This window comes from Pelodiscus sinensis, chromosome 10 (assembly GCF_049634645.1).
Source record: "Pelodiscus sinensis isolate JC-2024 chromosome 10, ASM4963464v1, whole genome shotgun sequence".
NCBI lineage: Eukaryota > Metazoa > Chordata > Testudines > Trionychidae > Pelodiscus > Pelodiscus sinensis.
In genome coordinates, this window is record NC_134720.1 from 29538095 (window position 1) to 29550881 (window position 12787).

The 12787-nt window shown below is 42.3% G+C and overlaps 1 protein-coding gene across 5 annotated transcripts in view; it reads right to left on the minus strand.

The window, feature by feature from the left end:
* PLCH1 (phospholipase C eta 1) overlaps positions 1-12787 on the minus strand; it is a 186968-nt gene that overhangs the window by 120191 nt on the left and 53990 nt on the right. Inside the window, exon 1 of one of the 5 annotated variants that reach the window (XM_075937749.1) lies at positions 10053-10163. The exons of the other annotated variants lie outside the window; for them this stretch is intronic. The gene's annotated coding sequence lies outside the window, so the exon portion shown is untranslated. Of the gene's footprint in view, positions 1-10052; positions 10164-12787 lie in introns of those variants that run through there. 5 annotated transcript variants of the gene reach the window in all.

Consider the following 12787-nt stretch of genomic DNA (forward strand, 5'->3'; position numbering starts at 1 on the left):
GCATGTGACCCTCTCATACCCTTCTATGGGTCGCCCCTGACTTCAGCCAACATAAAAAGGGAAGCACTTCTTACAAGTATTGCAAGAGTCCTGGCTGTGCCACCCTTACTAATTCACATGCTTCCTCAAACACAGGGACTGCAAACATGGGCTCAAAGATGGAGCCATGTGCCTTCTCCACTGCAATTTATGGAAGGCCTAGGCTCAATGTAGCCTCAAATGAGGACCAACTGGGGATTAAGGCTATGTTGACAAGATAACAGAAATTATTTCATATAACACATTTATTTCACACGTTTAAAAATCTGACACTTTTCCCCCTGAGACTGTCTGTAAAGTATTGGTCAAACAGTATTATCATCAAGCTATTATGTGAGCTATAAACAGGAGGGGAGGGCAGTGAGGGGACAATTTAGGTATTAACTGCAGGGTTGCACAGAAGTAAGCAAGTGGAGAATATGGACCATCTTTTGTAAAGCTGGAGTGCAGGAAATTTGTGCTGCATAAATCAAATATGCAAGGGGGGCTGGGTTTTATTGTATTTATATTCGTTTTTACTTTTTGTCCTCTAGCTGCCTTTTACCTCAAAGAGCAATGTCAGTGTTACAAACAGAGAAGGATTAAAGAAAATGTGTAATAGACTGTTATATTTGCAAATAGGAAATGTAGCTACCAAATAGCATTTCAAAGGACTATAACATAAATTAAATATTTCAGTCTGAAGTATGTCTATCTATAGATGCACATTTTGAAATAAGCTCCCTTACACAAAGTAACTTATCAGAGCTAAAAAGCCAAACCAATGAAGTATGTTTTATCTCTACCACTTTTAAGGACTTTAGCAAAGCTCCTTTTTAAAAAGCTAATCCTTGTAAATTATTTAAACAATTATTCTTGTATCCCTCACCTTCCTTGCTTCCTAAAACAAATAGCGTGGCACTTTGTCCTCTTTACTTCATCATATATATAAACTTATGCTAAAGTTTTGTGCAACAAAAATAGAAACCTTCGAATTATAAGTATAGTTCTTGGAACAGTAATATATTAAATCTTCAATGCATGTTGCCTTTTTCCTAAAGGACAGACCAACAAATCTCATTCCAGCACCTTACTTATGGATTAGAGAAAACCATTGTCCATTCTAATAGCATCAGATATTAGTAACAGTCAGAAAATATTTATAATAATAAATTGCACATGGTAAACACAAATATCTGAACTTTGAAGTAACATCCTTCAAACAAAAACAATAAACACAAGTTTGTTAATGTTAAAAAGATATTTGGGACAAACGTCACTAAAATATTTTTGAAATATTTCAAAATAAAAGATATTGGTACAAAATGTTTTCTGATCAATCTTAGTTAAAGAAATCAGTCCCTTGTCAAATTTATCCAAACACATCTAATATTTTTATTTTAGTATATTTAAATGTTTTTATTTTAGAGGTGATGTTGATTTATTGTAACTTTTTCTTTAAAAGCACACTAACTAAAATCACATTACTAATGACAGGCAATGTACAAAAAATATCACATATTTAATGGATAGGATCATGATTTCTTCCTCTATTTCACTATAGCAATTTCTCTCATACCATTTCTAGGCTTAAATCCATTACAGTTTTCACCCACCATTTTCTTTAGTTAATCAATATTAGGCATCATAAATTGCAAATTATTGAAGAGAGTTGATCAATGTTCTTCTTTCTTATACTGTATAATGCTCATACTCCTTGGTAGAACATATATCACTCAACATACATTTCTTGATCAGAACTTTACACACAATTTGCTGAGACACACACTATTAATAAGTGCTACTGGAGAAAAATAGGTGAGGTCCTTATGCATAGCTGTATACACCCTGGCAAAATGACTTGTAGATTAAATGGTCAGGAATGTTTGTATTGGCAAGTAATTTGTATTCACTTAAAATGACAGAGAAGTGCAGTATGATGAAAGTGATAGCTTATAAAAGCCCACATTTTCACAGGGACACATACTTTTCATACTTCACAATCAATTTTCTCACTCAAAAAAACATAATATCTACAATTATTTCATATTTTCAATGTTCAAATTAATGTAAAACGGACTTACCATTGGTGAAATAAATATATATATATATATATGATCTTTCTTATAAACACTTCCAGAAATGTATATGATCTTTCTCTAGTATTTCTCAAACCAAAACATCCTTACCTTTTTCTGGACTTAAATTTTTATATACTTCAAGGTCTGCCATTAATTTTGTTATTGTTATGCATTATTGACAGACACAATGGAATATCTCCCCGAAGGAAAGCCTCAATTCAGTCTTCACGTCTACAGAGATAAAACATTTGGAAAACAATCCTTAGAACTAGATGAGATTTCTGCCAGTGCTGTCCATTATAAGCCATAATGAGATCTCTGCAATCCATAACACAGAGACTGGAAATATAAATCCATTAGATATTATTCAACTTTGTTCAAATTGAAAAGCACAGCCTGACAGGAAAACTAGAAGCATCTGCTTTGTGTGGCTGCTATTGTGGGAATGCAGGAACTGTGCCTACTTTTGGTCTGAGACATGCATGCATAGTATAAAGATGAAGACCCTCACAGCACTAAATGTGCATAATGTCTGTGAAGAGCAGGTCTTTAAGCACCAAGGGAAATCCCTCTGACACCTACAGTGGTGGATCAGAAATTGATTAGCATACTTCAGTTTAAGAATGGGTGAGTGGCTCAGCCTGAATGCTGAAGATGAAAACAAAACAGAATGTCATTCAAAAGTAAGCCTCAGCATCTGCAGCCAAGGGAATCCATGACGTGAAAGAAGTTGTTGTCTTGTCCTTTCCCAGTTTTCATTTTCAGGAGTGAAGAAAAAATTTTAGAGGTTTCTTCCCATCACATGCATTAAAATGAAAGCACCAAAGAAAAGGCTGAACTGCTTCTATCTAACTTAGGCTATGTCTAGACTGCAGGCTTCTTTTGGAAGAAGTTTTTCTGGAAGAGCTCTTCTGAAAAAACTTCTTCCAAAAGAGAGCGTCTACACAGCAAAAGCGCATAGAAAAAGCAATCTGCTTTTTCTAAAGATAGCATCCATTCAGTGTGGCCACTATCTTGCATTTAAGCTGTGATTACTGTGGACCGAGTGGCCACCAGGGCACCTGTGCTTTTTCTTCTTTCCTCTTCTTTCAAAAGAACCCTCTCTTCCCCGTCCACACATGCAGTGTGGACAAAAGTGAAGTTTTTCCAAAAAAACTCTGCAGTGTAGACATACCCTTCGTGTCGGATCCTGCAAAGTGCTGAGCACAGGAAAGTCAGAATTCAATGGGAGTTTGCAGTCTCTTAAGACCTCTCCAACTAGGGGTTATTCTGCATGGAACAGTATTTGATCCTGTAAAGAGGAAGATAGTCTCCTGTGAGGTGCTAAGCATTCTCAACGCCTACCCTAGTCAGCAGGAATATTAGCAGGCCCAAATGTAGGCCAAATTCTGCTCTTGGTTAAACCTGAGCAATGCCAGTAATATCAAAAGTACTATAGTCAACCGCGTGAACGTGGAATGACAGTGAGGCCAGATCTACACTAGGGGGCAAAGTCGAATTAAGGTAAGCAACTCCAGCTAATTGAATAGCGTGGCTAGAAGTGATATACCTTGGTTCAACTTATTGCAGCATCCCTATTGCCAGGCATTGATGGGAGAAACTCTCCCATCAACTTCCCTTATTCCTCATGACCCACTGGAGTAAAGGAGTTAATGGGAGCGTGATCAGCAGTTGATTTACCACGTCATGACTAGACCCACTAAATCGATGGCCGGGAGATCAATCTCTGCAGCATTGATCTCCTGGTAAGTGAAGCCAAGTCCTAAGTCGCATTAGCTTGTGATGGAGCCCAAGAGAACAGCATGCTGGCATGCATCACAAAGAGAAGTGTACTCAACCACGCTGGAGACCTTCAGCACACCCCACTTTGCTGGCTCTACACCACTGTTAGGAATCCCCAATGGCTATATACCACCATGCAAGAACACTTTCCAGCTGGTAGTTTAAGAGAGCATTGTGACCTCTTTGCACCACCTCAGCAGCAAAAAGGAGCCCGCATCAAAGGACAGAATCTTTTCCAGTGTATGCAAGGAGGGAAAGGATGTGGATGTTGCATCCACATCTAATGTTGTAGAAAAACTCCAGTGTGTGGCAGACATTTTGCCTGAAACACGATAGCCCCACGTGCTTGTAGATAGAGCCCTGTGTGGATGCAAAGTTTGTATCTGCATCTGATCTGTGATCTGCAAACGTGGTCCATAGATAGGGGATAGCTGAAGATTTGCAGGCCTCTGGATATAAAATTTGGATCTGTATTCATCCACAATCCACAAATGTGGTCTGTGGATACCAGAGGATATAAGGTAGATATCTGCAAATGTGCTTCAGTCCCCCTTTTCAGAGTTATGTAACAACAAATAGTCTGGTATCAGTTAAAGACTAACAAAACATGTTGACAGTATCATGAGCTTTCGTGGGCACCACCCACTTCTTCTGATGAGTACTGGATATCCAGAACCAAGAATAAATGGGGGAAGAAAGCGGCTGGGGAAGAAGAAAAAAAAATTGTGGGGGAAAAGAAAAAGAGGCAATGGGTAGATAAGTTTCAAAGGGAAAGCCGAGCTAGTCTGTAACAGAAAAAACTGAAAAACAACAGATAGTCTATTAGCACCTTAAAGACTAGCTAGTTAAAAAAGGCCATTAAGAACCATTAGTTTGCACTTGGAGAGGAAGAGTTATGTAGTAATTTTGGCTGTGAGAAGGGGTCCTGATACAATGAAGTTTGAGAAACCGTAAAGGATGGCATTTCTATAGCAAAGACATCATTAAGTGCTGGAAGTGTCACTCAGCCCTGCAAAAGTGAACAGGAGCTTCAGTGGGACCAGAATGTCGTCCTCTATGTCTGAAACAGGGAACATGTATCGGTAAATTCTTTCTTACACTACAGTCAGCAATTGTCAAAAAACAGCTAAAGGGTTGTGTGTACACGAGCGTCTCACAATTCTGCATTTCTAAACACTGTTTGTTAACATGCTTTGCATTACTAGCTACCTTGCATAATTCTGAGAAAAAAGTTCACCTATTGACTTAAACCTCCCCCCAAAAAATCTGTCTTAAAATAGATGACCTATTATTATGACAAGAAACACAGATTAAATCTCTCTTAGCCAGGACTCGCTGGTCCAGCTACATCCCTGGTCTGGCAGGACCACAGATGTCCCAGGACCAGAGAGTCCCAGTGGAGGGCTGGTGGCTGGGAGTCCTGCAGCAGGGCTAGAGCCCAGGAGCAGAGCTGCCCTGTAGCAGCGAAACCAGGAGCCCAGCAGTAGGGCTGCTGCACGGTGCCGACACTGCGGAGAAGGGGAGCAGGAGGCGGTGGGGCTGAAGCCCAGCAGTGAAACTGGCCGGCAAGATCGTGAGGCAGCAGGGCCGCTTGGCAGCACAAATAGGAGCCCGGAAGGCCCACTACCGCCAAGCAGCTCAGCTGCCCTGCGAGACAAGGAGGCAGCGTGGCTGCACCGCGGGGCCGGCAGTGGTGGTGAGGGCAGGAACCCAGAAGTGGTTCCGCCCAGTGAGACTGAAGCCCAAGTGGGGCTTGTTGCCCAGTGGTGCAACTGGACCCCAGCAGGGGGGCTGTCCCACAGGGATGGAGCTCGCTAGTGGGGCTGTGCATGCCACTGATGGGGCTGCCTAGATGGGGCCAGGAGTCCTGCGTGGGGAGGGGCCGGTAGCAGGGGGAAGCCAGCTGGGAGGCTTGGCAAGGCTATGGCTGGGGGGGGAGGGGACAGTGACAGGGGTGGGCCTAGAAATGACCTTCCCTAGTCTAGCAAAATCCCTCATCTGGGACCTGCCAGGTTCCCAGGATACTAGACCAGGGAGGTCCAATTTGTAGAGCTACTGAAAGTGATGAGTGAAGTGAATATTTGGGTTTATTTCTTCAGTTTACCTTTTGGTTGACAGTACACGGGATATTATCAGTTTCAACACTCCGCCAGCAGAGTCAGCCAAGGCACAGTCCTGTGGACACTTGCACACATGAGTAACCTGTTTATGTGAACTGAATTATTCTATGAGCAAAGTCACTTGCAGGCAGAAATTTTTATATAGTCAAGGCCTTATATACTCTTTTCCTTCATTTCCATTGCTGCTTCTGTGGGACTTTTACCCAGCAATAGAGGAGAGAAAGTGATTTGTAAAAACAGAAAATTGTGATTGAAATTTACAAATGGCAAGGAGGAATCTAGAAGCAGATGTAGTATCTGAAACTATTTGTTTCAATGGACTAGATCCAGTCCCTTTAAGGGGCTTGCTTTGGTAGATACTGCAAGTCACTCATCTGAGAACAATCCCAAGAATTTGACTCCCCAGAAGCAGGTTTGTGGATCCTGGAGCCAGTACAAGTGGGGGCCCCTCTCCACCCCTTCTGCCTGAAGTACCCTCAGCCTTTGGTCCTCGGCACTCCTGCCCCAGAGAGTAGCTAACACCCAGAAATATAGGCACCTTGTTGGGGAAGGGGTATGTAGATGCTCCTTCCCCCTGACTATGGTGAACAGCACATCAGTCGCCAATGTGGGCTTCCATCAGCTCCTTCCTGAGTAGTAGGGAGCACAGGACCCATAGGTAGTGAGCAAGCTTGAGCACAAGATGTAGGATCTGTCTTTAAGGCTCTACTGAAAATAAAGAGTCAGACAGAAGACAGGATACAAGCTGATTTAATACGTGTTTCAAATTCAGAGTTCACTGTCTCTCATTTGTGTCATCAACAGCTAACAGGGCTCCCTGTGATTAACATATATACATGATGGACTGCAACATACCAGGAAGCAGGCATTCAGAATACTCAGCAGGTGCAAAGACTGTAAAATAAATCTAAACCCCACCTTTGCATTGTAATTAATAATACTCATACTTTCTGCTTCAACTTTCTTTCAACTATCCATGGCAACACAGTTTACAAACTAAATAAGCCTCACACAAGCTCATGAGATAGCTAAGTAGTGTCATCCTCATTTGATACATGGGGAAACTGAGGCACGGAGCTGCTCTGTGATTTTCCCACCTCTACAACTGCTATCAGAGGCAGGATTAGAATTTCGACTTCCTGTCTCATGGCCCAATACTGAAATCAGTAGACAGCTCTTTTTACAGGTGGCATTGCCCTTGTCTAGCACCCTCGAGACCTGAGAGGTCAGATGAGAGGAGGCCAAGGCTCTTTACCTGCCTATAAGCTCTGCTTCCAGCTGGGGCTGTGCTCTGTGCTGCCTGCCGCTGCCTCCAGCCCACACTGTGCCAGGCCTGGCAGGGGCTGTGTCCTCCACTGTGCCAGCCCTGGACACAGGCTGTGCTCCCCTCCCCTCCAGCTGGCTCACGCTGCGCACCCAGCTGACTCCAGCCACAGCCAGGATTGTGCCCCTGCACCACGCCAGACCTGGCAGCGCTTGCTGGCTGGGACTGCACTCCCCATGACCCCAGCTTTGCTACTTCCAGCCCTGGTTGAGGCTTTTGAACCTAGACAGCTGGGGCGCTCTGGTCCAACAATATTCATAGTCCTACCAGACCATGGATGTTGCTGGACCATAGAGTCCCCGATTTTAGAGGTTCAACCTGTACGTCATGATAACTGGGCCCTCCATATGTTGTATCTTTGCTGAAGCCAATGGCAGCTTCACACAAGACAAGCTGGCAGATACTGGGCTCTAGACAAACTCCTCTACATCTATACTATTCATCTTTCTGAGACGTTGTAGAGGAGAACTCCTGAGGGCTTTCAATGGATCACTAATGGAATATGAGGAAATGTCTTGCTCACACTTAATATCCTCTCACAAGAAGAAATAGCAAACAAACAACAGATGAAGAGTCATTTATATTGACCCCCAAATAAAAGATTCAACCAATATGAAGTCTTCCCCCCTGAATTTCAGGAGAGCTGTGTGGCACATACTAAGGATGTAAGAATGTAGTCGATTAACCAATAAGCAAAAGCTTATCGGTTAATGCTATAGACTACACGTCCCCCTCACCCCCAGTAAATTTTTTAGCAGACTGGCTAGCAGCCTGTCAGTCCTGGCGTGCAGTGGGTCCGGCACCTACCCCTAATGTGGCTCTGCATTTAAAGTGTTATTAGGAGGTAGGCGGGCAGGAAGCCCAGCTCAGTTCCAACTCATGTTGGGTCTGGGAGCCACCCTGGTATTAGAGGCAGTAGCACGGGGCGACAGGCAGCCAGTCTGCGAGGGGAGCTGGTTTTTAAACTGTATCCCTTTGCAGACCAGTTCCCACCTGGCACCATGGGGATTGCACTGGCTGCCAGCCCCGCCCCTGGGGACTATAGAATTGTCAAGTAACCAATAAGAATTCATGAGGTTACTTAACCAATAAGAATTCATGAGGTTACTCGACTATTCAATTAACCGATATTTAACATCCCTCGCACACAACATATACACTGAAGTACCTGGCTATCAGTCTGTAAGATGGTTTTCTTTGGACAAAGGCACCACACAGTGAAGCCATTAGTCATAATCTGAGCTGTGCAAATTTACATTCCAATTAGTAATCTGTTATGCATGCAACATATATTAAAATAAATTGCCTCACTGAATTACAATGTTAAAGTCTTGATATAATCAGATGTCACTCAATTACATATTATTAGGTACTAATTACTACACATTCTTTAATGATTTAGTACCCAGAAACAATCTCAGCACTCTTACAACTATATTTTTGTTATATTCCATAATCTATACAATGCATCCTTCAATTTGAGAGTTCCTCTAAAACAGGGGGTCCCAACCTAGGGTACGCGTAACCCCAGGGGGTACGAGAAGCTTGTCATGTGGTACGGGGAATATTTCCTAATTAACTAGATTATCCTAACTGAAATATTCCAAAAGTAGTAGTGTTAGTGAAAAAAGTTGTGGATTCTAAAGTCTAGAATTTATTTCCTTCCATATTGAATACGAGGTACGGAGACCGAAAAAGGTTGGGAACCCCTGCTCTAAAAGAACATCTGCCTGGTGATTTATTGATCCATCTCTTGATGCTTGAGCTTTATAATATTACTTTTCTTTTTTAAAGGCACACAGGCTTAAAAGAGATGCCATTTTAAACTTTAGAGCATGGTGCATGAATCAGCAAGAATGTCACAATGAAGATATCAACGTAATTCAAACTATATATGCTAACCTATATGAGAAATGCTTGTAGCTGTATTTAACTTGAAATATCAACACAACAACTTAGCAGTGACATATCAGATTTATGTCAAATCCCTAGCACTGTCATTCAGAGAAGGATCTGAAGCTGACATACACATGAAGAAAGCCTCTAGATTACAGTTAGGCTATCTGGAAACGGAAAAGTCAAAGGCAACAAACTCATTTTGCACCACCTGGCACACTATCCAGGTCTTACTTAAATACTAGCTGAGTCAACTTCATACTGTTCCTGATCAAACTGCTATAAATAACAGTGTAAAGTACCAGCAACTTAGTAGTAGAAACAGCAGTGTACATGGGATCCTCTAACAGTTTTTTACCTTGAACATTCAATTTTGCATCAAAATATCACAATTTCAGTATAAAATGGTGATGACAAATGTGTGTTCAGGAAGAGAAGTTGTCAGTATAATTTTGGTTTCTGTTTTCTGCATTTAATAAACAATGTCCATGGTAGATAGCAGTACAGATTACCGAACGCAGTACAGTACCAGATCAAGGACTTTTTTGGGTCAAGGACTGCTGACACACAGAAAAAACAGCCACACAAAAGTGAGAAGCCAACCCCCCCCAAAAAAAACACCCCACACCTCATTGATATGGCCCTTGAGAAGCAGAAAGACACTCCCTCATATACCAGAGCTTAGGTAAGCCAGGGCTAGTAGATTTTGTGGGGGAAAAGCCTCCAAGTAAGCGCTTTATTGCACCAGCTGGGGGAAGGGAGAGCTGCAATGCAGAATCACTTCCTCCCCCTCCAGGCAGAGATCGTGGATCAGATCCAGCTCTGGCTTACCTGACCTCAGCTCAGGAGGCTAGGAGCTCCTCTCTCCACAGCAGGGAGCCAGTGCTCTTGCTCCAGCCCACAGGGGGAGCTGTGGGGCTGGAGTGCAGGAGCTCTCCATAGCTGGAGGTGGAACCAGAGCCTCAGGGACCAGATCCAGGCAAGCTAGGGGCTAGATCCAGCCCCTGGGCCTTAGGTTCCCTCCCCCTGGAGTACTGTAAACTCAGTTACACAAGATGCAACATTTATTCAAATGCTTGTCTTGAAAATTAAATATTCTTCTTTAATCCTCTCTCCCTCTTTGCTATTCAACTCTAACATTCTATTATTTTAACACTAAAGCATTTTGAGGTACAGTCTGTAAGTAAATTGAGATACAAAATAGCTAGGAGCAAAGTGCTATCCCTTGCACTGTTTACAAAGTAAGCACATAAAAACTGGATTATATTGGCTGAAAATTATGGTTTTAAAATACAACTATAATTTATAAATAAAATGTAACTATCTGAAAGGATTTAAGAACAAGAAGAAACTGAAGACCAGTATACTGGAATAAAATTTGCATTATATTCTTGATCCACTAGATGGCATTGTGTATAACTGACTTAATAAAATCTCAGGGGCATAGCTGTGTTAGTTTGTAACTTTAAAAACAAATGATCCTATGGCACCTTAGAAACTAACCTAAATATATAGAACCATGAGTTTTGTGGGTAAAAACCAATTTGTCACATGAATTGGAGTGGAAATAACAGAAACCACGATAGATATAGATATAGATATAGATATAGATATAGATATAGATATAGATATAGATATAAAACAGCAGCAGAAGTACCTGTCAATTGTAGAATCCATGTTCATGGGCTGGATGTGTCCCATAAATAGCTTTTAATGTGGAAATGCAGATGTTAAAGGCAGGAGAAACTAGCTTTGTAATGTGCCAACCAGTTAATGTCTTTGTTCATGCCCAGGTTAACAGTGTCAAATCTGTACATGAATTCCAGTTCTGCAGACTCTCTTTGTAACTGGTTAGTGAAATTGCTTTGTAGAAGAATGGCTACTTTTAAATCCATGATTAAGTAACTAGGCAGGCTAAAATATTCCTCTACAGACTAAGCTCAGCCATACCTGACAGAGCATTCAAGGTTCTTAAAGCATTTCTACACTAGCCACTGTATCCAAGGACAGTGATTGATCCAGCAGGGGTTGATTTATCACATTTAGTATAGAACCGTTATATTGACCACCAAGTGCTCTCCCATCGACTCCAGTACTCCACCAGAACGAGACGCATAGGCGCAATTGACAGGAGAGCGTCTGCCACTGACTCACCACAGTGAAGGCATCACAGTAAGTAGATCTAAGTATGTTGGCTTCAGACACATTATTCATGTGGCGGAGACTGCGTAACAAATTAATGGTCCATGATAGCATCGTCCAGGCCTTATGGTGAATGCATCTGGTATATTACTCTCTGAGAAGGAAGCTCAGTGTCTACTCCACATGTGATAGAGCAACCCTGAAACCTATCATATGCAAAACAACATGACATAAACCTCCCTAGTGAAAAAGATACCTGACACTAGAGGGCTCAGTTTCCTACCAAACAAATGCACAGCAGGATCCAGTGACTGGCTTAATGAGGCTAGAAAAATTCAAACCATTAATAAGTGAAACAGGAATAATTGGCTACCAGAAGAGGTTACCCAGGGATAAGATGGATTGTCTATCATTTAAGGTCTTCAGGACTAGATGTGGTTGAACTAGAGTATATCATTTAAAAAAAATAAGTTATCGGGCTCAGAAATATTAAGAAATATTGGGAGAAATGTTGTGACTTGCAGTGTACAGGAAATCAGACCAGATGAGTATAATGATCCTTTGTGGCCTTAATATCTCTGGGTGAGACACTCACCCCTACTCCAGTCCCGACCCAAATGTTGAGTAAAAGGGATGGAGTAGCCTACAAGAATTAAAAGGGACTCTAAATATCTTGGTTCCTGTTGAGATTGGGCACAGGCACCGCAGAAGCCATCCTTAAGGCTGCTTAGTAAGGGCTATGTAAGTCCTGCTGTAAAGGGTATGCCAGGAGGAGGGTGGGAAGGGGACAAAGATTTCAGGCAGTACTGCAGACTACTGGGCAGCCCCAAGAGACTGAAACCTTGTCTACACTAAGAGATAAGGTTGAATTTATTAAGGACAATTTTCTAGCACCTGATTTTCTAAAGTCAAAGGTTCTAGTGCCATCAGACAAGCAGAGACTGGTGGGACCACATTGTCCCACAAGTGTAAAACTATCAGCAGTAGCTGAAAAACTTTTGCATGCATAAGGTTCCTTTGATGAAAGTTTGTGAATTTTTCTTCTGCCCTGAAACGTAGGAATACCAGAATAAGACCTGCTCTGACCGTTGAGAAGTGAGTGGCAATAGCCCTGTGGAAGCTTGCAATGCCAGACAGCTACCTCTCCCTTGGGAATCAATTCAGAGTGGGGAAATTTACAGTGGGGGCTGTTGTGATCCAGATATCCAAGGCAATCAATTCCCTTCTGCTATGAAGGAGAGTGACTCTGGGAAACCTGCAGGACATAATGGAGAGCTTTGTTGTGATGGGGTTCCCTTACTGTGGTGGGGCGACAGAGGGTACACACATCCCTATCCTGGCACCCACCCCCCTTGCCAAAGAGTACATCAACCACAAGGGTCCTTCTCAATGGTACTGCAAGTACTGGTGGATCACAAGGGCCA